Below are 23209 nucleotides of genomic sequence, written 5' to 3' on the forward strand. Positions count from 1 at the left end.
ATTCCCCTCGCCCACACCTTCGCTAATACCTCGCCTACAACCGTGTCAACTTGTTTTCCAGCTTCTCCGCTAGTGAGCCTTTAACCGCCTCCGTTTCCGTCCGCCGCCGCCAGACCTCCTGCTCATGGTGAGCTTCACCTTGCCGTCGTTTTCCTTCCTTGTGGTAAGCCATAGGTAAGCTCTTGGGGTACTAGGAAGCTGTAGGGGTAGTTGGAGAGGCGAGTTATGCCGTCGCCGTGCTTGGCCACGACCGGCCGTCAGTCACGCCGCCCGCCGACGTGGAGAGGCTAGCTCTGGCCATCTCTCGGGGAGCTGCCGCCGCGCACGGGTGCGCTGTGTCTTGAGGATGCTTCCCTAGCCCAGCCCCGTCACCGGTGGGGTGCCGGCTGGCGAGCCGCGCCGCCCCCTGCCGTGCTCGGTTTTGGCGCGAGGAGGAAGACGGTGCTGGCGTCGGGAGGCCCGCACGTCAGAAGGAGAAGGGGGAAAGAAGAAGGGCCGGCTAGGCAGAGGAGTGAGGTGGGCCGGGGTCCAGCAGGCCAGGCGCCGGTGCGGAAAGAGGCCAACGGGCCATTTTGGAAGGCCAGGTGCCGCAGAAAAGAATGGAAAAGGAAGTTGGGCTGTTGGGCCGGCGAAATAATTCAAAGGGGAGAGGAAAAAGGAATCGACCCAGTGGGCCCAGTACCGGCGGGTAAAAGGAATAGGAGGAGAAGGTGGACCCGAGTCGCGGGCCCAGTGCGAGTGAGAGAGGGTAGAAAGGGGGCGAGTGAGAAAAGTTGGGCCGGGGGTTTTGGGATAAAAATTAGAGTGAAAAACTAGGGTATTGTTACGAGTCTCGCAATACCCTCAGAAGAAAACCTTAAATGTTCATCTCTCACCTGGACCAGTTGATGTTTTAAACTCCTAGAATCTCTCTGACCCGCACTGTTAAGTTTATTTCAAACTATGTTCTGTAATAATTCGTACCCCCGTATGTATGTAAAAATGTAATATATGTTGATGCTTTCCCATCGTGGAAGCAATCCTGGTGTATGGCTATGAGACATGACGTGGATCTTTTGAGGGACTTGGGACACTCGACGGACTACCGGACTTATACTGTTTTAAGTGCGTTTTGGATAATTGCTGTTCCGACGGTGATTAGGCGCCTTTAAACCAGTTTAAGTTGGGCGGTTCCGCCACAGCTGGTATCAGATCCATACGTTTGGATAATCAACAGATATTACTATTTAAAAACTGAGACTCTATTTTAAACGAAGAAAATGTGAGTCATAGGTGGCAGTAGTGTTAATTGGCTGTTTGTGTTGCAGATGCTAACTGTTTGCTGCGTGTCGCTAGTATTCGATAGTATATTATTAGAGAGAGATTGCGATGCCACCAATTTTTCTACGAGTGTGTATATAAGTCTGAGAGTACGTAGGAACCATTGTATCATGTTGCATAAGCATGCTTTAAAAACTTTTGGGTTTGGTGAGTGCCGTAAGACCTAACTCCGTTTCTTTTATAGGATGTTCCAAGAAGGCTATTCTGATCAGGACAGATGGACCTGGGGGCATTACCTGGACAAGCTCGGGTTTGTACAACTGTTATGGAAAATGGTGCAGGAGCTGGGCTTTCATAACCCTCCGGAATATTATTGGAGAAAAGAGGACACCTGTCACAAGCAGTGTTGTACTGTTTATGTCCATATCCCAGATGAAGACACAAACCCTAACTGACGTCTTGATGAAGTTATGGAGCAGGGTTTCAAGTTCAATGATACAATTGAAAGGGTAGCCATGACCGCCCTTACGGACTTATGCGAGAAACATAAGGTGGAAATAGGGTCGAGCTCTGCTCGATTCTATCCCATAAAGCATCAAGATGATGGAATTTGGAAAAGGAGGACCAAAGCATTGAAGAATTCCTCGTGCATGGAGCATGATATTCTGGTTGCTGCTGCCTCCGACTATATGACTGCTATGTATAACCTTCATCAATCCTGCATAAGAGAGTATTATAATCAAAGAAAGAGGAATGAGGATGTCAAGATGGAGGTAATGGGTGCCAGACATGATAAAGAATTATACAAGAAAGCAGCACTGGCTAGGGAACATGATATGGAAAAGATTATGAGAGAACAGTCCAGAAGAATAGATGAATATGAAGAAAAGCTCAAAACAATGAAGGAATTCATGGATGCTAGTAGAAATACGGCAGAGACGGCAAAAGAAGTGGCTGAATCAAATGTTAATAGACTCGAGGCGGAGAGATTTTAGCAGCTGGACGAAATATTATCTCTTCATCTGGCTTTGGAAGAAATGCAGGCTCAAGTACCTACTCAGAACATAGTAAATGTTCCACCGCCTCCACCCCCAGAAGAACCGCAACCGCCAGCCCCGGAAGAAGGGTTTGATATTGACATGGAAGACAATCTGGGGGAAGCTCCAATGGAAAACAATCAGTTTGCATGGGCTGATGCAAATGCGGATGGGTTAGATCCACAAGGCTATGGTCCTATGCAACAGTGGGGTGAAGCCGAGCAAGAAGGCGAGGAAGAGGAAGAGGATCCAGAAGAGATGGAAGGAAATTTTGGTGTCAGCACCTCCGTATCATATTCATCCTATACCTCAAGCGATCCCGGACCAGAGTCAGAGAGCGAGAACTCAGTAAATCAGCCTCCACCTATCGCTCCTCCAAGACAAACACTGATGACGGTGGATCAGGATATTCTGCAGGCTCCGATGGGATGACTAGGGATAAATGCTGTAGAGCTGGGCATTTATCCCTATGATGGCTAAGAGAAGACCATGGCCAGGGAATGTTATGGTGTATTTATGTAAGATAAAAACAATGGGACAGCGTAGTGAGGTTGCTTTGTAAAAATTAAACTCCAGTCCATGTAATATAAATAATGATGTATATAAGTGTGGTTTGTGTGTAACTACAATAATTGTGTTGTTATGTGTGAAACACAAGCATGCTCATGGAACTGATGACAAACTATGGCTTAGATATTAATACTCTGATTGATTTTTAGCAGAATGACGGATCCGAGAGGTCCTCGGGCTTCGAGGTCAGGGGGCCATGAGGAAAATTTACCCAGGGCCCCAACGCTGGCTGATGTCATAGCCAGCCTCATGAATTCAGGAGCTGAACAAGCCTGACTACTTCAGATGATTATACAGAACACTGGAAATGGTGGGAACAGACGGGACCCAGAACGTGGTGTATCTTACACCCAATTTCTGGAAACCCTTCCTCCGATATTTCTGAAGGCCGAGCACCCACTAGAGGCAAATGAATGGCTTCAGACGATGGAGCAGAAATTCCGGGTGATTCCACAATGCACCACCACCCAGAAGGCGGAGTTTGCCGGACTCCAACTCCAGGGTCCCGCTGGGACCTGGTGGACTAGTTATTTGGCGAGGCAACCTGTTGGAAGGGAGATCACTTGGGAAAATTTTAAAGAAGCATTTCGAACGCAGTGTGTACCAGAAGGGATTCTGCGGATGAAACTGGAGCAGTTTTTGAGGTTACAGTAAGGAAATCGCAGTATTCTGGACTATACCAATGAATTTGATCACTTGGCCCAATATGCTCCAGAACATGTTAGCACGGAATCTAAGAAAAGAGATTGTTATCTATGGGGGCTTAATGCATGAATGCAGGAGAAGTTGTCTACCTGCACCTTTGCCGACTATAGTTCTGCGGTAAGCGTGGCTATTACCGTAGAAGAGAAAATGAGAATTTTAGATGAATCTTTGAAGAAGGAAGAATCCTTGAAGAGAAAGAATACTTCTTTTGGAACCTTCGGGAATGCCCCGCAGAGGATAAAGGTGGTATACTGAGGTCCTCCTCGATCTGCATATCGACCTTCTTTTCAGTAGAGGCCACTTCAGCCCTGGAATATCAGAAATCCTACCAATATTCCTCATCCTGTAAGTGCGCCGCCTCTTGGGTTTCGCAGTCCTACTCCTCTGAGGAACCGACAAGTTTGTTTTCATTGTGGAAAGCCGGGACACTTTGCCCGGGATTGCTGTTTTCCCAAAGTTGGGGGAAACATAAATATGAAGGCTCAAACCTCTGGCCAGGGTGTCGGTCAAAAGTTTGTTCGACGCAAATTTCTGAACACCAAGATGGGGCAAGCACACTACATTAATGTAGAAGAGATTCCAGAAGGCGAACCTATTCTGGCAGGTACGTTCCTTGTCAATGACTACCCTGGCATGGTTCTGTTTGATTCGGGTGCATCACATACTTTTATAAGTAGAGGGTTTGTTAAGCAACACCAACTAGAAGTACACACCTTAAACATCAAATATGCTATTCAAGCTACTGGAGCTACTCAAAACACAAATCATGTAGCTCGCAATGTGATTTTGAATTTAGAAGGAAATAAGGTGGGTGCTTATCCTTTAATTTTGGAAGACCAAGGAATATATATTATTTTGGGGGTAAATTGGATGAAAGAACATAAAGTTCAAATTGATGTGGATAACCGGATCGTTAGTATGAGGGACAACCGAGGCCACCCTTTTAAGCTCCAATTACCCGCTCGTCCTTGTCTGGACCAGATGGTCAAAAAGACTAGAGCAGTAAGTCTAGAATCTATTCCTATGGTTAATGAGTTTGTAGATGTATTTCCTGAAGATCTTCCTGGATTACCGCCTGATAGAGCGGTAGAATTTACTATTCAGCTAGAGCCTGGCACTGCTCCCATCTCCAGAAGACCATATCGAATGCCACCTAAGGAGTTAGTAGAATTAAAAGTTCAACTCCAAGAATTAGTAGATAAAGATTTTGTCCGGCCTAGCACTTCACCATGGGGCTGCCCCGCACTGTTTGTTAAAAAGAAAGATGGCACCTTGAGGTTGTGTGTGGATTACCGCCCCTTGAATGCGGTAACCATTAAGAACAAGTATCCATTACCATGGATCGACTTGTTATTCGACCAACTAGCTGGAGCCAAGGTCTTTTCAAAAATTGACCTTCGGTCAGGATATCATCAGATTAAAATAAAGCCCGAAGACATACCTAAGACAGCCTTCTCAACCCGATACGGATTATATGAATATTTGGTTATGTCTTTCGGACTGACAAATGCCCCAGCGCATTTTATGTACCTCATGAATTCAGTATTCATGCCAGAATTAGACAAATTTTTGGTTGTCTTTATTGTTGATATCCTAGTCTTTTCTAAATATGAGGAGGAACATGCGCAGCATCTGCGTATTGTTCTAAATAGACTCCGGGAACACTAGTTATATGCCAAGTTTAGTAAATGTGAATTTTGGTTAAAGAAAGTTCCATTCCTTGGGCACGTTCTGTCTGAAAAAGGAATTGAAGTAGATCCCGGAAAGGTCAAGGACATATTGGATTGGAAACCACCAACATCTGTCCATGAAGTGAGAAGTTTCTTAGGAATGGCCGGGTATTACTATAGGTTCATTCCCAACTTTTCAAAAATCTCCAAGCCAACTACGGAATTGTTAAAGAAAGAAGTGAAGTTTGATTGGAGTTCCGAATGCGAAGAATCATTTCAGGTGTTAAAGAAGCTACTAACTATAGCCCCAGTACTGGCTCAACCTGATTTAGAGAAACCCTTTGATGTGTACTGTGACGCCTCAGGGACAGGGATAGGGTGTGTTCTTATGCAAGAAGGTAGAGTCATTGCCTATGCTTCTCGACAACTGAAGCGACATGAAGAGCATTACCCTACCCATGATTTGGAGCTTGCTGCTGTAGTCCATGCATTAAAGATATGGCGGCACTACCTTCTAGATTTTTTTTCGTATCTTTACAAACCACAAGAGCTTAAAGTACATTTTCACTCAAATGGACTTGAATATGAGGCAGAGACGGTGGTTGGAACTAATTTAAGATTATAAGTTAGAAATCCACTACCATCCTGGTAAGGCTAATGTGGTGGCTGATGCTTTGAGCAGGAAGGCCCAATGCCACTGCACCACTATTCAATCTAGCCTTAAAACCCTATGTGAAGAATTAAGAGATTTAAGCTTGGAAATAGTGACGCAAGGTACCCTCCAGAACATCATCGTGCAAGACACTCTAAAAGAAAGAATTATAACAGCCCAGAAGGAGGATCCATGGATAAAGGTACTTCGCAAACAGAAAGCAGAAGGAAAGATTTCTGAACTCACTCAAGAAAAGGATGGAGGATTATATTTCAAGAAAAGGATTGTAGTTCCTAAGGATACAAACTTAAGGAAGATGATTTTGGATGAAGCACACCTGTCCAAGTTCGCCATTCATCCCGGAAGCAACAAAATGTACCAAGATTTGAAGCAGAGATTTTGGTGGGCCATGATGAAACCTGAAATTGCAAGATATGTAGCCGAGTGCGATACCTACCGAAGAGTTAAACCGATCTTACAAAAATCGGCTGGGTTGCTTCAGCCTTCTGCAATTTCTGTCTGGAAGTGGGAAGATATTTCCATGGACTTCATAGTCAGGTTGCCTACTACTTCAAAAGGGTATGATTCCATATGGGCTATTGTTGACCGACTCACTAAGTCAGCCTATTTCATTCCCGTCAAGACTACATATCCAGTATCAACGTATGCGAAAATCTATATGGCCTGGATTGTGTCTCTGCATGGGGTACCCAAGACAAGTATTTCCGATTGAGGCTCCCAGTTTGTTTCCAGGCTTTGGGAACAACTGCAAAAAGATATGAGGACTACTTAATAGAGTCGGAGTGCCCGATCTTTCGGTGAGTGGAGATAAATTCGACTTGGTGGAAGTAGACCCTCACGATCCGACTACGATGAATGAACCCGAAGCGCCAATGCAATCGCTGAACCAACTCCCGATGGTTACCAACCTCGCCGGTGCGAGATCAGCCTGATCACGAAGATCGATTCCTGTCCGCAATCGAAGAACGAACAAGAAAAAGAGGCGAGCAATCTAAATATCACTCGAAGGTGGAGTTCTGAATCACACAAGGAAAGCGCGTATTTGCGCGTGTTCAAGAGTAGCTAAAGCTAGATGTAAAACAAAACTCAAGTCGTAAACAAAAAGGACTCGGACTAAATAAAGGGGGCGCAGCCCCTGGAGTCCGAAGGGGTCACGCGCGCCCAACCCTAGGCGCCCCACCTGGGCTGCCTTGTTGGGCCATCTTCTTATTCCGATGGGCCTTCGTTCCTTAACACCATGATGAAGTTTAATTCTCTCGCACGGGCCCGAGTGAGTGGCCCAACTGGATGATCAACTGTAGGCGCCTGAGGTGGAGGAGCAACTGGAGGCGCCTGAGGTGCTGCTGGTGTAGATGTACTTGTGGTGTCCTCATCATCCTCCCCTTCTTGAACTGAAGTCGTCCTCGACGGCAACTCCTCATCTTCGCCCACATACGGTTTCAAATCTGCAACATTAAAACTCGTGGAAACACCAAACTCCGTAGGCAGGTCAAGGATATAAGCATTATCATTAATCTTGGTTAGCACTTTAAAAGGACCAGCAGCACGTGGCATCAATTTAGAACGACGTAAGGTAGGAAAACGATCCTTTCTCAAATGCAACCAAACCAGATCACCCGGTGCAAAAGTAACATGTTTTCTCCCTTTACTACCCGCAACCTGATATTTAGCATTAGCAGCAGCAATGTTTTGTTGAGTTTGCTCATGCAAGCTAATCATTTGATCAACATGTGCAGCGGCATCTATGTGTGTGGCGTCCTCGGCATCAAGTGCAAACAAATCAATAGGCGCCCGAGGAATATAACCATAAACAACTTGAAAAGGACACATCTTTGTAGAAGAATGTGTTGCATGATTATAAGCAAACTCAACATGAGGCAAGCAATCTTCCCAACGTTTCAAGTGTTTATCTAAAACAGCCCTAAGCATAGTGGACAAGGTTCGATTAACCACCTCAGTTTGTCCATCAGTCTGAGGGTGACAAGTGGTGCTAAACAGCAATTTAGTTCCCATTTTATTCCACAGTGATCTCCAAAAATGACTGAGAAACTTAGCATCACGATCAGAGACTATTGTATTTGGAATACCATGCAAACGAATAATCTCGCGAAAGAACAATTCAGCAACATTGCTAGCATCATCAGTCTTATGACAAGGTATAAAATGAGCCATTTTGGAGAAACGATCAACAACCACAAAAATACTGTCCCTCCCCTTCTTAGTTCTAGGCAATCCCAAAACAAAGTCCATAGAAATATCAAGCCAAGGGGAAGTAGGAACAGGCAAAGGCATGTACAAACCATGGTTGTTCAATCGTGACTTAGCTTTCTGGCAAGTAGTGCAGCGTGCAACAAGGCGCTCAACATCAGCACGCATCCGGGGCCAAAAGAAGTGGGCAGCCAGCACTTCATGCGTCTTGTAGACGCCAAAGTGCCCCATGAGACCGCCTCCATGCGCTTCCTGTAACAACAAACGACGAACCGAGCTAGCTGGAACACACAGCTTGTTAGCGCGAAATAGGAACCCGTCCTGTATGTGAAATTTGCCCCATGGTTTGCCATGAATACAGTGGGTGAAAGCATCTTTAAAATCAGCATCATCCACATATTGATCCTTCACAGTTTGCAAGCCAAAGATTTTAAAATCTAACTGTGACAGCATGGTATAGCGACGAGACAAAGCATCAGCAATGACATTTTCCTTCCCGCTCTTGTGTTTAATAACGTAAGGGAAAGACTCAATGAATTCTACCCATTTAGCATGACGACGGTTCAGGTTTGTTTGGGTACGAATATGTTTTAAAGCCTCATGATCAGAATGAATTATAAACTCGCGATGCCAAAGGTAGTGCTGCCAAGTATGCAAAGTGCGCACTAAAGCATAAAGCTCCTTATCATAAGTAGAATAATTCAAGCTAGCACCACTTAATTTCTCGCTAAAGTAAGCAACAGGTTTTCCTTCTTGTAACAAAACAGCACCTAGCCCAATACCGCTAGCATCGCATTCAAGCTCAAACACTTTAGTAAAATCAGGCAACTGCAAGAGAGGAGCATTGGTTAACTTATCTTTCAAGGTGCTGAACGCAACCTCTTGCAAAGGGAACATCCTTCTTTGTAAGCTCATGTAGAGGCGCTGCAATGGAGCTAAAATCACGAACAAACCGGCGGTAGAAACCTGCAAGGCCAAGAAAGCTTCGAATTTGTGTGACCGTCGTCGGTGTAGGCCACTCCCGAATGGCATCAATCTTGCTGCTATCCACCTCAATGCCCTGTGGAGTAACAACATAGCCAAGAAACGAGACACGTTGTGTGCAAAACATGCATTTTTCGAGGTTAGCAAATAAATGGGCCGCACGCAACGCATCAAAAACAGCACGCAAATGTTCTAAATGCTCTTCCATAGACTTGCTGTAAATGAGGATATCATCAAAATAGACAACTACAAACAATCCTATGAAGGGCCTTAGAACTTCATTCATCAAACGTATAAATGTGCTGGGCGCATTTGTCAAACCAAACGGCATAACCAACCATTCATATAACCCAAATTTTGTTTTAAAAGCCGTTTTCCATTCATCACCTAATTTCATGCGAATCTGATGGTAGCCACTACGCAAATCAATCTTAGTGAAAATAATGGCACCACTAAGCTCATCTAGCATATCATCAAGGCGTGGTATAGGGTATCGGTAGCGAATGGTAATGTTATTAATAGCACGACAGTCTACACACATACGCCATGAGCCATCTTTCTTTGGAACAAGTAACACGGGAACGGAGCAAGGGCTAAGAGACTCACGAATATAACCCTTGTCAAGCAACGCCTGTACCTGGCGCTGGATTTCCTTCGTCTCATCCGGATTTGTACGGTACGGTGCGCGGTTCGGAAGCTGTGCGCCGGGAATGAGGTCGATCTGGTGCTCAATGCCACGAAGTGGTGGGAGTCCTGGTGGCAAATCTTTTGGAAAAACATCAGCGTACTCCTGCAAAATGTTAGCAACCGCAGGGGGAATATCCAAAGATGGTGCATCATCAAGTGAAACGAGCACACTAGAGCATATAAGGGCATAGCATGGCAAAGGAGCATCGCGTAACTCATCAAAATCAGCACGTGTGGCAAGCAAAACAGGAGCATTCAACTTGATTTCAGAATTAATAGATGTCGATGGTTCAAGTTGTTTAGCAGTTTTAGCAGCTCTAGCAAGATCATCTTTAAGAATTTGTTCAGGTGTCATTGGATGTATAATTATTTTCTGACCCTTAAACATGAAAGAATAGTGATTTGAACGACCATGATGCAAGCTATCAGTATCATATTGCCAAGGTCGCCCAAGTAACAGAGAGCATGCTTCCATGGGAATAACATCACAATCGACAAAATCAGAATAAGCACCCATGGAGAAAGGAACACGGACTGATCGAGTAATTCTAATTTTCCCACCATCATTAAGCCATTGAATGTGATATGGATGTGGATGCTTACGAGTGGGTAAAGACAACTTTTCAACCAGCGTGGTACTCGCCAAATTGTTGCAGCTGCCGCTGTCAATGATGATGCGAACCGACCGCTCCTGCACAACGCCCTTGGTATAGAAAAGAGTGTGTCGCTGATTCTTCTAGGACGGGGCGACCTGTGTACTAAGAACACGCTGCACAACAAGACTTTCATACCTATCGGCGTCGCCCGGGTTGACATGTACCTCCATAGCTGCATGGTCAGTGGCAAGCATCGCATGTCGAGTATCTTCAGAATCACTAGCGGAAGAGTACTCACCATTGTCACGAAGAAGCAAAGTGCGCTTGTTCGGACAGTCCCGAATCACATGGCCAAATCCTTTGCAACGATGACACTGAATATCCCGTGTACGGCCTGTGGGAGGGGCGGCGCCTGTGGAAGGGGCAGCGCTGGCAGGTTTGGCCGCTCACTCGCGCGGTGTAGTGGTGGGCGTGGGTGGCGCAGGGAGAGCGGGTGCGGAGTTGGATGTCGAGCTTCTTCCTGCAAAAGAGTTAGAATATGTCTTCGAGCGGCGTCCCTGCACTACACGTTCAGCTTTGCAAGCATATTCAAATAATGTTGTCATATCTGTGTAGTCCTTATAATCAAGTATATCCTGAATTTCGCGGTTCAAACCACCACGAAAACGTGCCATAGCAGCGTCATTTTCCTCCAATAACCCACAACGAATCATGCCTATTTGTAATTCCTGGAAATATTCCTCAACAGATTTGGAACCTTACTGAAAACATTGCATTTTATTAAGTAAATCACGAGCATAATAAGAAGGCACAAATCTGTGGCGCATAGCAGTTTTTAATTGCTCCCAAGTGGTTGGAATGGTATTGGGATGTTTGTGTTTATATTCACGCCACCAAATTAAAGCAAAATCAGTAAATTCACTAATAGCAGCTTTAACTTGAGAATTAGCAAGAATATCATGGCATGAAAATTTCTGTTCAACTTCTAATTCCCAATCAAGATATGCAGCAGGATCATATTTGCCATTAAAAGGTGGAATTTTAAATTTAATCTTGGAAAAGGAATCATTACCACCGGGACGGCGTGGCACGTGGCGGGCACGGCCTCGGCGGTCGCCATCGTCCTGGTCCGAGTCACCACCATAACCCTGCTGCAACTCTGCGACTGTTGTGTGCAATGCATCGAGTCTTGCCACAACTGAGTTGAGTGTGGCCTTAGCGGCCGTCTGTGCAAGGTCGAGCCGATCACACCGCTCAGTCGTCGAGGAGATCATCGAGTCCAGCCGTTCATGAATCGTCTGAATGTCGGTGACAAGCCCTTCAACTTGCGCCCGTATGCCCTGTAGCTGGTTAGCCCCCGCGTCGACATCATCTGCCATGGTTAGCGCAAATACAAGAACAAAAGCGACGACAAAACAGGGGTGTAACGGCTCACAAGGCGCTCACACTCGTGCTGTTATCAAATTCTTATCCGTTCTTACCACGCACACAGGGGCGAACTGCAACCAACTGGTGGAACTTCTGAAAGATTGGAGGAGCGATTGCCTGGAGAAACAAAAGCTGCTCGTCGTAGAACTATGTGGATTTTTGGGAAGGCTGCACTCAAATGAAGGATTAGCACAATCAAACAATAATGCAAAGTTGAATTATAGTGCCAAACACGTAACAAGAGTTGCTGGTAACAAGGGAAATCGAAAGAACAGAGGCAAAGGTGGAGAGGGCGCACCTCTTTTGTTTTTTTTTCTGTTTTTTTTTCATAGAGGGTGCCCCAAAACTGATAATATGAACACAGAGGATCACAAACAGCAAATTATGGCGAACCTCTCTCTCTCTCTCTCTCTAGAGTAAGGCGAACCTCAGAAAAAAGTACCAAGAAAGAGAGATATGGATATGAAAAGCTGGCACGGGATGCGTGGGAAAGGGCGTGGTATGCGTGGGGGGGGAGGGTTACGGAGTTGCCCCGGAGGGTCGTGACCCAGGGGGGTTCACGGCACGCGCAAGGAGTTTCCACCGAAACAAAACCGGATCACCTTCCGTCTCCCTGTTGGATTTTTTTTGTTGTTTTGCTTCTTTCCTTTTTTTTTTGCACTTTCCTTTATTTTTATTGCTTTCTATCTTTTTTTTGACAGGGGAGGGGCGATCGGAGTGGTGGGATGGCGCGGCGCGGTTGTCGCGAGGGGGGGGTGCGGTGGGCGTGGCTGGTAGGGTTGGCGAGCAGCGGAACGGCGGTGGCGGCGAAAACTAGGGTTAGAGGAAAAACGAGAAACAAGAGATTAAACACAAGTAACCAGCAACAATTGAACGAGTAGGCACACAAATTCAACAAAGACACTTATTGAAAGAATGTGCGAGGCTAAACGGTTGCTAGGACAAAGGATCTAACCTGAAAAAAAAATTTGTTTTGGTTTTTGTGGACTGTAGGAAGGAAAAAACACTCGGTAAAACTCACCGATCAACCTGGAAAGCTGATACCACTTGATAGAGTCGGAGTGCCCGATCTTTCGGTGAGTGGAGATAAATTCGACTTGGTGGAAGTAGACCCTCACGATCCGACTACGACGAGCGAACCCGAAGCGCCAATGCAATCGCTGAACCAACTCCCGATGGTTACCAACCTCGCCGGTGCGAGATCAGCCTGATCACGAAGATCGATTCCTGTCCGCAATCGAAGAACGAACAAGAAAAAGAGGCGAGCAATCTAAATATCACTCGAAGGTGGAGTTCTGAATCACACAAGGACAGCGCGTATTTGCGCGTGTTCAAGAGTAGCTAAAGCTAGATGTAAAACAAAACTCAAGTCGTAAACAAAAGGACTCGGACTAAATAAAGGGGGCGCAGCCCCTGGAGTCCGAAGGGGTCACGCGCGCCCAACCCTAGGCGCCCCACCTGGGCTGCCTTGTTGGGCCATCTTCTTATTCCGATGGGCCTTCGTTCCTTAACACCATGATGAAGTTTAATTCTCTCGCACGGGCCTGAGTGAGTGGCCCAACTGGATGATCAACTGTAGGCGCCTGAGGTGGAGGAGCAACTGGAGGCGCCTGAGGTGCTGCTGGTGTAGATGTACTTGTGGTGTCCTCATCACTACTCTGATTACAAGCTCTGCCTATCATCCTTAAATAGGGGGACAAACAGAAAGAGTCAACCAAATCTTGGAGGACATGTTACGAGCTTGTGTCCTTACCTTCTCTAAGCTATGGGACGAATGTTTGCCCCTAGCTGAGTTCTCCAACAATAATACCTATCAAGCTAGAATTAAAATGGCACCTTTTGAAGCTTTGTATGGTCGAAGGTGCCGAACACCCTTGAATTGGTCAGAAGCAGGAGAAAGGACACAATTGGGATCGGATTTGGCTATAGAAACTGAAGGAAAGGTCCGAAAGATTGAAAAACATCTTGAAATAGCCCAATCCCGACAAAAGAGTTATTTAGATAAAAGAAGACGATCTTTAGAATTTCATGTTGGGGACTTTGTATACCTGAAGGTATCTCCAATGAAAGGAGTACAACGTTTTGGAGTAAAAGGTAAACTATCCCCAAGATATATTGGTCCTTATGAGATTCTCGAACGAAAAGGTCCGATAGCATACAAGCTTTCGTTGCCAGAAAAACTTGCTTCTATACATGATGTATTTCATGTATCCCAGCTTAAGAAATGCCTAAGAGTTCCAGAAGAAATTCTAGAAGATCCAGAAGTTGAGCTTGAGCCAGACCTGACCTATGAGGAAAGGCCTATTAAAATTCTAGACCAAAAGACAAGAGATACACAAACCCGGAGTATTAAGTTTTACAAGGTGCAATGGAAAAATCATACTCCAGATGAAGCTACTTGGGAACAGGCCGAAGAACTAGAGTCCAAGTATCCTGAGTTATTTGAAACTATCGAAATCAGATAAACAACTAAGCACAGAGCCACCACCCCACTTTCTTTATACAGAAAAGAGAAAGATGTGTTATCTGACGCAGTTTCCTTTCCATTCTCCAACTGAGAGTTTAACACCTGGAATCTCGGGATGAGATTCTGTTAAGGGGGAGAGGCTGTAACACCTGGTGTTTCGATAATCAAAGATGGCCAAGAAAGGTTAAGGGTGAATTGTGAAGAAAAAGGGAAGAAATTGACTAAAAGTCAAATTCTAGTCGAATTTGACCAAAATTTGAATTTTTGAATCTAAATTCAGAAAAATTTGGCAAAAATATGAAATGAAGGCTCGAGAGTGTTTAAAACTTCAGGGATTAAGATTGGAGACTAATCCTAGTTCTAAACCTCTCAAGAAATGCAATTGAAAAATCAAATCAGGGAAGTACTATTCACTGTCCGAAAGTAGAGTTTCAGAAAAATAGTGCAATACCCAACTTGGAAATTGATTTCTGCCAAATTTTCTAAGAAAGTGGACCAAAGTAACTACACAACAAGGAAGTATGATCTTTGGACAAGTATAATAGGGTGTTGTTGGTCAAGAATAGTAAAGGGATCAAATTTGAATGGAGGCTCAAAGTCAGTACTTTGCCATTTTCGGCCTAGCTGCTGAACTGAACTTTTTCTCTGAAACAGCAGCAAGCGCCTATGTTTGGAACAAGAATTAGAGAAATGTAGTGCAAGAGGTATAGGTGTTTATGAGCAAAATGGGATCTCTATTAGTTGTAGAGCATGAATGGTTAGTAGTTGGACTAAGAGGAATGAGTTTGGGCCACTGAAAATGAATCAAAAGAAGGGTAAATGGCCATGCATAGGGTCTAACGAACTGAATTAGGAGGTTCAAAGCAATTTAGTTGCCTGAGAGAAAGATTCAAAATTGGCAACTTTTGGATGTTCATCTCGAGTAGAAGTTTAAATATTAATCAAAGGGCTTGAGATTATCTCCAACTTTGCTTAAGAGGCTTGTGGACCGTCGGATTGAAAATCAGCCGTGGGGAAAGTCTGAACATTCTGATGAAAGAAAGAAACAGGGAGAAGGAAATAAGAGATGGCGAGACGTGTCGCTGCCGGCGCCCTTGCTCGCTGTCCAGCTCAACGCTCAGGGCCACCTCTTCACCACACAAGCCTAGCACTAGGCCACGGTGTCACCCATGCGCGCGGTGAAATCTTCGTATAACTCCCACTCCCGCCGCCGCTTCTTACCGCGCTGTTTTACTGCCCCCCGTGACTCTCTGTCAAGCTGCCGCTGCCGATCAAATTCCCCTGCCACGACGCCTCCCCCGTCGATTCCTCTCGCCCACACCTCCGCTAATACCTCGCCTACAACCGTGTCAACTTGTTTTCCAGCTTCTTCCAGGCAAGCCTTTAACCGCCGTCGTTTCCGTCCGCCGCCGCCAAACCTCCTGCTCACGGTGAGCTTCACCTTGCCGTCATTTTCCTTCCTTGTGGTAAGCTATACGTAAGCTCTTGGGGTACTAGGAAGCTATAGGGGTAGTTGGAGAGGCGAGTTACGCCGTCGCCGTGCTTGGCCACGGCCGGCCGTCGGTCACGCCGCCCATTGCCGTGGAGAGGCTAGCTCCGGCCATCTCCCGGGGAGCCGCCGCCGCGCACGGGTGCGCTATGGCTTGAGGATGCTTCCCCAGCTCGGCCCCGTCGCCGATGGGGTGCCGGCCGGCGAGACGCGCCGCTCCCTGCCGCGCTCGGTTTTGGCGCGAGGAGGAAGATGGTCCTGGCGTCGGGAGGCCCGCACGTCAGAAGGAGAAGGGGGAAAGAAGAAGGGCCGGCCAGGCAGAGGAGTGAGGTGGGCCGGGGTCCAGCAGGCTAGGCGCCGGTGTGGAAAGAGGCCGACGGGCCGTTTTGGAAGGCCGGGTGCCGCAGAAAAGAAAGGAAAAGGAAGTTGGGCCGTTGGGCCGGCGAAAGAATAAAAGGGGGAGAGGAAAAAGGAATCGGCCCAGTGGGCCCAGTACCGGCGGGTAAAACGAATAGGAGGAGAAGGTGGACCCGAGTCGCGGGCCCAGCGCGAGTGAGAGAGGGTAGAAAGGGGGCGAGTGAGAAAAGTTGGGCCGGGGGTTTTCGGATAAAAATTAGATTTTCTTTTGTTAGAATAATAGATTAAATTCGTGTATCACCTTTTAAATCACAGAAATTTCTAGGAGTGTCCAAAATTAGTGAAACCAATTTTGTTAGGATTGTTTTATTTTCCTTTATGCATTAAAATTCTTATACCTTAGGAAAAATAATAAAAACTTAGGTATTTGTTTAATGCCTTTTCATTAAGGTATTTAAATAAATACTTAACCTTTATTAAATGCATAAAATATGGGATAATATTTTCATATTCACAAATTAGCATTGACCCATAGGAGTTAGGTTTGAGACTGGAGAATATTTATAATATTTTCTAAAAATAAGAGAAAAAGCCTAAGGATTAGTAAAGAAAATAAAAGTGATGGGTTAATCTTTTCGGGTTTTTGTGTGTTGTCTTGCAACTTTATGATGATAAATTGTGTAGTCACTTGTTGGCTTGCAACTTTATCATGAAGGAAAGTTGTATAGTCTTGTATTCAAAAAGTTGCATCACTAACCCATGCATATGCTATATCGTAGACACCAAAGCACCTGAAGAGGAATTCTTGGAATTATCAGAAGGATCTTCGGAGTTTGAGGAGATCGTTGAATTGATCCCCTGCGAAGCCAATACGTCGAACAGTGCTAACATTTTTATAGAACAAGGCAAGCCCTGGTGCATTTATACCTATCTACTTTGGAATTATTAATTCATGTGTCCAATTATTGGTTAATTTCTTTATGAATGCATTAAGTCTAGGAGTTGATTGAAACCCATTCTTGTGCATGATCTTACCTTGTTTATGGACATCTTTGCCACTTGTTCAAACAATTAGTAAGTAACCCAGGTTTAGAAATGCTTAGATGCTTAAAGTAATTTAATTACCGAACCTTAAGGTCAAATGTTGGGTCATATATGCTAATTATGGAAAGGTAGCTTGGAAGTTTGAAAAGCCGACAGAAGCTAGAGATGTTAGTTCTGTCTGCCGGTTTAATTTGGTTAAGGCCCGATCGTTGTCTTAACCTTTGATCAAGTGATTGTCACCTGATTGCTTACTGGGTATGGGACCAGTAAAGCCCGGTAGATTAGTAGACTCTTTGATTGGGAATGTTTCGTACCCGTGCTTGACGTGCTGGAGATTGGCAGGGGCATAGCCTGAAACTCACATGGAGATCAGGCCAGACATGGGGTCCCATGTGGGGGTGCGTCCCTGGGTTCGGGTAGTCTTATTCCCAATCCTTGGGTTTGCTAATCAAAAGGTCATTACGTACGACCCGGACAATCGTACATAGCTGGTGATCAGGGTGCTCTCCTGCAGGATGTAAATTGATCCGGATCGCCGCAGTTCTTGGTTATGAATGCACTTGATCACTGTTCAGCATCGTAGTATAACCTCATGAATGCAATGTCTTTCCAATATTAATTTGTTGTATGACTTAATTTCTTACTGCTTGCAAAAGTATCCTTTTTGTCATCATTTAGATTGGTTAGGTAATAACTTAATTGAGTTAAAAGATAAAGCTAAGGTCTCACTTTTTAGTAAGCTCTTTTGGCAAAAGGTGAGTCAGCCAGTACACTGAATAGCTATCATGTAGTTCCAGAAAAACTATTATATTGGTTAGTCGGGTAAGCCTTGCTGAGTACCCCGTACTCAGGGTTATCCCTTGTGGCTGTTTCAGAAGCACCACGGGAATCCGCAGAGGAGGAAGCCCCGAAAAACTAGGGTATTGTTACGAGTCTCGCAATACCCTCAGAAGAAAACCTTAAATGTTCATCTCTCACCTGGACCAGTTGATGTTTTAAACTCCTAGAATCTCTCTGACCCGCACTGTTAAGTTTATTTCAAACTATGTTCTGTAATAATTCGTACCCCCGTATGTATGTAAAAATGTAATATATGTTGATGCTTTCCCATCGTGGAAGCGATCCTGTGTGTGGCTATGAGACATGACGTGGATCTTACGAGGAGTCCAAGGGACACTCGACGGACTACCGGACTTATACTGTTTTAAGTGCGTTTCGGATAATTGTTGTTCCGACGGCGATTAGGTGCATTTAAACCAGTTTAAGTTGGGCGGTTCCACCACAGTATGTAATGTTGTGACGGTTCGTCTGATATGATCTTCGTGTGCGTATAGGAGTTGGCACGTCTTGCTAGAGGCCGCTACCGACTATTGGGCCGGGTAGGAGTACTCGGGCCATGTCTATACGTATTCGAACCAATAGGGTAACACACTTAAGGGGCTGGAAGCCCAATTCGGATATGATCCGAGTTAGATCAGGTTTAGAAGTACTAATGGGCCTCGGACCCAGAGGCCCGTAAGGAACCTCTATAAATAGAGAGGTGGGGCGCCCTAGGGTTTCATCCCTTTTGGCTAAAAACACATCTGTCGCGCCTCCCATGCCCTTGCCCTGTTGCAACTTGTGGACCTAGCAGTCTACATGTGTGGATACCTTGGAGGTGTTCCACCTGTAGCACTTGGACGAGCCGCCGACGAGCCACGACGAGTTGCCGACAAGCCGCGGCACGAGGACGACCTTGGTGCACGTGGACGAGCTGCTGAGGAGCTACTCGACATCGACGTGATCGACTACGTGTCCGACTACGTTGATCGACTTCGCTGCCTGGACGCGATTCTACATCTTCCGCAGCACTGCGTCGAGTGGTAATCCCGTGATCCATATACGACAATTTTCCTGGTTTACGCGGTAGAAAAAGTTTTGTTTTGCGCTAGCGTAGCCTACCTCATATCCCTACACCTACCACCGCCGCCCCGCCCTGCCAATGGAAACCGCTGCTTCACCTGCGGCAATGTAGGACACTTAGCCAAGGACTACCCCAGAAACAAAGATCAGCACCCAGGTCAGAGCAATGCGATGATCAACAAGGGGAAGAAGGCCAAGGTGCAGATTCGCTAGGGTCAGTAGAACTTCACCTATTGGAGGTATGCCCTAGAGGCAATCATAGAGATGATGATATCCCATTTGTATCCATGATTTGTATATTGTGTTCATTGAATATCCATTAAAGGCTACTTGAATTGATTTGCAATTATGTGAATTGTATGTGAAACTCTTCACTTGTATGGTTATTCTAAAGTTGTCCGTAGTCGGAGTTCATGTGAGGACACACATGAATATTAGACTAGCATATGTATTAGTTGATGACTATGTTTCACAAGTCATGGACATGGAGATGTTGAACTAATAATGTGGACACAGGTGGAGACATGTGCTAGGATTGACCCAACACGAGCAGTAGTTCTCTCTTTAAACAACATATACGCTTTGTCCTTAGACCTGAGATTGTCGCATGTATTCAAGATGTGGATCGACCTACTTAGGGGCTATCAAATGCTACGCCGTAACAGGGTAGTTATAAAGGTAGCTTTCAGGTTTATCAAGAAACATGCTATGAGACATGGTCAATCAAGATGGGATTTACCCCTCTCTGATTGAAAGTGATATCTCTGGGCCCCTCGAGTGATCGGATCCGAAAATGCATGGCCATGCTACGTACGGTTAAGAGTTAACCTACAAAGGGATTCCGAATCACAGGATCGAGAAAGAGCGGTCGGCTTGAAGCTAGACCAAATATTGTGAGGCAAAGGGAATAGCATGTATATTATGTTGTGATGGTTCATCCGATATGATCTTCGTGCGCGTATAGGAGTTGGCACGTCTTGCTAGAGGCCGCTACCGACTATTGGGCCAAGTAGGAGTACTCGGGCCATGTCTATACGTATCCGAACCCATAGGGTCACACACTTAAGGGGCTGGAAGCCCAATTCGGATCTGATCCGAGTTGGATTAGGTTTAGAAGTACTAATGGGCCTCGAACCCAGAGGCTCGTTAGGAACCTCTATAAATAGAGGGGTGGGGGCGCCCTAGGGTTTACACCTTTTTGGCGAAACACATCTGCCGCGCCTCCCACACCCTCGCCTGTTGCAACTCGCGGATCTAGCAATCCGGCTTGCGACGCTTCCTCCCTGCACGTGTGGATACCTTGGAGGTGTTGCGCCTGCAGCACTCGGACGAGCCGCCGACGAGCCACGACGAGCCAACGACGAGCCGCGGCACGAGGGCGATCTTGCTGCACGTGGACGAGCTGCTGAGGAGCTACTGGACGTCTACGTTGATCGACTACGTACGACTACGTTGATCGTCTTCACTGCATCGACGCAAATCTACATCTTCCGCACCAGTAGTGCATCGAGTGGTAATCCCGTGATCCTTATACGGCAGTTCTTCCTGGTTTTACGCGGTAGAAATTTTGATTTGCGCTAGTGTAGCCTACCTCGTATCCCAACAGTGGTATCAGAGCCGTAGCTGCTTAGTTTTGGATTCGGGATGTGTGCATATGGAGATATGCGAGTTTTCCGTTTGATCTATGTCCTGGTTTCATGCCCTTGCTGCAATGGTAGTGTAACGACATACTCCTACCGGTCGGTTTCCGCCATCGGAGTTAAGTGATACACATAAATCCAGTTGCAGTGAGCGAAGATCAATATGATTGGTCGAATCGAAATGCAGGGTCATACGCCAGGCGCATTAGATGTGCAAAAATAGATGGGATCTACTACCGGGGTCGGGATTTTTGCTGTATGCGTATGCTTTGGAAAATCAGCCGTAACTTTTCGGTACGATCTCGGATCGGGGCGAATTTTATATGAAAATTGAGCTACAGAAAAAAGTTACACATGAAATTCAGCGGCTTTGCCGTTTTCGGCGAAATTAGATTTCCCAAATTCGGCTTGGAAGATGGAGTTTCGGGCCTCCGAAGTTTGGAACGTTAGGACGCTTAACTCTGTTTTGCAGGATGTATGTATGTATCTTGTGATCAGTATGGCCCCCTTGTGTATGTGATGCATGTGTGAAACTCAATCGTGACCTGCGTGTCGCGTGTACGGCAACACGGCAGGAGCCATATGTGTTGTCACTTTATTGTATTTAATGGTCTGCGTACCAATCTGTGATGATCCAAGCAACTATGTAATCTTCATTACTAGCTTCTTTACTAGCTATTAGGCGTAATAGCATGTTCTAGTTTTTTGAGGACTCATCACCAGGAGGATGGCGCACATGGAATATGGAGATGGAGATCACCATGGTGAACAGATTCTATGGAGATGGAGATCACCATAAGAAAAACGGGCCATACTGTGTCACAACTGTGTGAATGCTATTCTGTTTATGTTTTACTTTCTGCATGCTGTGATGTTAGAAGTAGAACGATCCCTCACAAAGTTTAAGTTAGTATGCCCTCCCAACTAAAACTTGCACCGTCCCATGTCTTGTACAATTAGTGGTGGGTCTATGAAATTAGGGTACCACTAGTTTTCCTTGACTAGACGGGTTTGTGCCGGACACTTACACGCATAAGGGTTGGTTTGCTTGACAAGGTCATCTTAACGGTTAAGGACCTTGGGGCATAAAGGTTGGGCGCCGAGACATTGAGATGTCTTCCAACAATAGGAGTCATATGTGATATGATTAGCAAAAGTTGCTTACCGATCTACCTTGTTTGCTAGCGGTGATGCTAAAGCTCACTAGTAGACTTGTTAGTTGTGGATCCTGAATCACTAAGTTTCAATAGAGGGATATTGATTTTAGTGGGAGTAGATTCTGTTAAAATAGTTTAATGTGATTTGCTCTATCATGGATACGTTTGTCTTAGTGTATTTTGCATTACTTTGTTGTAGATTAAATGGCACCTAGCAGCACTACACCATTTGCTTTGCGTTCGGTCCTTGAGAAGGACAAGTTGAATGGAACAAATTACTCGGATTGGATCCGTAACCTGAGAATTGTTCTCAGGGCTGAGAAAAAGGAAGATGTTCTAGACAACCCACTACCAGAAGAACCTGCTGATGATGCACCCACTGCTGCTAAGAATGCTTACAAGAAAGCATGTGATGCTAACCTCAAAGTAAGCTGCCTTATGCTTGCTTGCATGGAACCCGAGCTGCAGATGCAGTTCGAAACAAACCATGAGGTGCATGATATGATCGTGGCGCTTAGAGTCATGTTCCAAACACAGGCCAGGACTGAAAGGTTCAATGTGTCTAAGGCCTTTGTGGAGAGCAAGCTAGCAGAAGGCGCAGCAGTAGGACCACACGTAATCAAGATGGTTGGTTACACTCAACGGTTGGACAAGCTGGGCTTCCCACTGGGCCAAGAGTTGGCCACTGATTTCATTCTTTCGTCTCTTCCGCCTAGTTATGGGAACTTCATTTCGAACTACCGTATGCATGGGACGGAGAAGGGTCTGAATGAGCTGTGTGGCATGCTTAAAACAGCAGAGGCTGACATCAAGAAAAGCGCTAGTACCAGCCATGTGATGGCTATACAGAACAAGCCTAGCTTTAAAAAGAAGGGCAATTCTTGGAAGAAGAAGGGCAAGGCTGGAACGTCCAAGCCAAACCCAACGCCCAAGGTTAAAGCTGGACCTGGACCTGCTCCAGACAAAGAGTGCTTTTACTGTCATGAACTTGGTCACTGGAAGAGAAACTGCAAGCAGTACCTAGCTTCCTTGAAGAATGGCAGAAGTAAGAGTACTTCTACCTCAGGTACGCTTGTTGTTAATGTTATAGACAACATTTTTCTCGCTGATACAATTATTAATTCTTGGTTATTTGATACCGGATCGGTTGCTCATATTTGCAATTCGATGCAGGGAATGATAAGAAGAAGAAGCGTGGAAAGAGGAGAAGTTGATTTCCGCGTGGGCAATAATGCAAGAGTTGCTGCATTGACCGTCGGGACGATGCAACTCCACCTCCCGTCAGGATTTATTATGGAGTTGAATAATTGTTATTTCGTTCCTAGTTTAAGTCAA

The sequence above is a fragment of the Setaria viridis genome, chromosome 4 (genome assembly GCF_005286985.2).
Source record: "Setaria viridis chromosome 4, Setaria_viridis_v4.0, whole genome shotgun sequence".
Lineage (NCBI taxonomy): Eukaryota > Viridiplantae > Streptophyta > Magnoliopsida > Poales > Poaceae > Setaria > Setaria viridis.